Source organism: Petaurus breviceps, unplaced genomic scaffold (genome assembly GCF_028583685.1).
Source record: "Petaurus breviceps papuanus isolate PSGF00001 unplaced genomic scaffold, PetGlider_PUasm1.0 582, whole genome shotgun sequence".
Classification (NCBI taxonomy): Eukaryota; Metazoa; Chordata; class Mammalia; order Diprotodontia; family Petauridae; genus Petaurus; species Petaurus breviceps.
This window is the reverse complement of record NW_027186390.1, coordinates 5,669,233-5,671,887: the sequence shown is the minus strand read 5'-3', so window position 1 is coordinate 5,671,887 and position 2,655 is coordinate 5,669,233.

Below are 2,655 nucleotides of genomic sequence, written 5' to 3'. Positions count from 1 at the left end.
AGCATTGTGCTACATGATAGGGGTACAAACACAGCATTGCCACAGTCCCAGCCTTAAGGAATTTAGATGAAACAAGTACACAAATAGGCATTTACAAGATATATACAGAAGTAAGGATGAGATAACTTTAATGGGAAATGCACTAGCCGGTTTGGGTTACAGGAATGGCCTCCGGCAAAAGGTGGTGCTTGAGACTGCATCTTGAAGGAAACCAGAGATTCCATGGGTAAAAGTGAAGGAGGGAAAGTATTCCAAGCACGGGAGATAGCTAGCCCAGAGGAGATGGGAGTTTCCCAGGTACGCAAGGGAGCAAGCATGGAGGCAGAACCATGGGGTGTGTGGCAGGGGACTAATATGTAAGAAAAACCATAATGATAGGAGGACATAAGATATGAAGATCCCTGAATGCCAAACAAGAGTTTATGCTAGCAATAGTAGGGAGCACTTGGAGTTTACTAAGTAGGGGTGGGTTGAAATTATCAGGTCTACAGTATAGGAAAATCACTGCCACCTATATGGAGGATGAATTGGAACAGAGAAAGGTGAAGGAGAGACACCAATAATCTGGGCTTCAGAACCTGAACTGAATGGAGGTATCAATTTTTCTTTCATAATTTCTCCCCAGTATATCCCTTTTATTCCAGTTATTTGCCAAGTAGTTCACACCATCATTACCTCAGGCCTAGATTATTAAAAATAGGTTTCTAAATGGTCTCCCAGGTTTGGTTTCCATGAACAATTACTTAGTGGATAAAAGTGATAGGGCTGAGGTCAAAAAGAACTGAGTTCAAATCCAGCCCCTCACACTTACAAGCTGTGTTATCCTGGCCAAGATACTTAACCTCTCTTTGCCTCAGTTTCCTCATCTATTAAATGGAAACAATAACTTCACCTCCCAGGATTGTTTTAAGGATCAGATGGGATATCTGTCCAAGTGCTTAGCACAGTGAGAAGGCACTTAGTAAATACTTGTTTCCTTCCTTTCTCTAATCTATCAGATTAATCTTCCTAAAATTTTGCCTTCCTCATCCATAATCCCCTCTCCTTCAAAACTTTCAGTGAGTCCAAAGTTATCTGTCTGTTGATGTCTCAGCCTGGCATGTCAGACCCTCCACAAATTGGGCTCAACCTACCTTTTAGACCTTTCTCCTACCACTTTCCTATTGGAAACCTGTATCTAGGATGCCCTCTCTTCTATTTTTTGCATATCAAAACCCTGTTTCCTTTTCAAAACCTAGTTTGAGTTCTCCTTCTCCCTTAAAGACTTCCCTAGTAATTCTATCTAGTCTAGCCTCCTGGTTATTCACAGGCCATTCCTTACAAATTCTCCTTATGAATGTTTCCTTAGAATATTTTTTTCCATGATACCCTCTGTCCTCTTCTGATCCAAATCCTACTTATTCTACAAAGCCCAACTCAGATCCCAGCTTTAAAAGGAATCTGTCCCTAACCAAGAGAATTCATCACCTTGCTGCCAATCTTATCTTTCCAAACTTAGGTAGGCTAGTCCTAGGAAAAGAAATTAAGTTCTGTATTCCCCTCACTCTTTCCAACGTAGTAGGTCCACTGGAACATATTTACTCAAGAATCCAAAGTGAATTCCACATCTGGATGAGTCGTTTACAGTAGGGCTTCAGTAAAGAACCAGTTATATAAATCAGTATCAAAATTGGGGTTGGAGAGTTCCATTTTAAACATGTTGAGTTTGAGGTGATGGTAGGATATATAAGTGAAAATTCCCAGTTAGATAGCTAGAGATTCAAGATCAGAACAATTCATAGTTATTCCAGCTGTCATACTTAATATGTGACCATGAGCAAAAAACTTAAAATTTTGGGACTTTAGTTTCCTTATCTGGAAGATAGGGGTAATCATATTCACACATCTAATTGACAGGGCTGTTCCAAAATCAGAAGTAATGATTTTCTGAAGGAGGTGCAGGTAGAATTGGGCAGGCAAACTGATATGGTGGGAATAAAAGGAAATTTAGATTAAAGCATCAAGAGACTGGAGTACAGTTCTTAGCTTTGAACAATTTAAGGTGCTAAAAGCAATTACAGGTAGAAATAACAGAGCTCAGCACCTAGTTAACAGAAATAATGGTTCAAATAAACTGCCAGGAATGGGTGGGATAAGCTACTCTCAGCCACACCCTGCCTGCCCTGCCCAGCCCTACCTTACCTTGCCCAATCTTCAACTGAGGACTCTTTTAGTTCCACTTGCCCTAGGCGTGGTTTGTGGTCCTTGATCTAGGCCTTCAGAAATTCAGTTATCCTGACTGTGATATTTAGTAAGTATGTGACAGTGAGCAAATCACTTAAATTCAACCTCAGTTTTCTTATCGGTATGATGGGAAAAAAATAATATTTGTACTATCTACCTTGCATAGCTACAGTAAGTAAAGTACTTTGTTAACTTTAATGTGCTATAAAAAAAATGTAATATTACGAGGCTGCTAGGTGGCACGGTGGCACACTAGCCCTGGAGTCAGGAGGACCTAAGTTCAAATCCAGCCTCAGACATTTAACACTTACTAGCCATGTGATCTTGGCAAGTAACAACCCCAACTGCCTTTCCCCCCCCAAAAAAAAACAAACAAAAAAATGAAATAGTACTATCATGAATGCCCCAAGGGTTAAAAGAGAGCAAGGAACT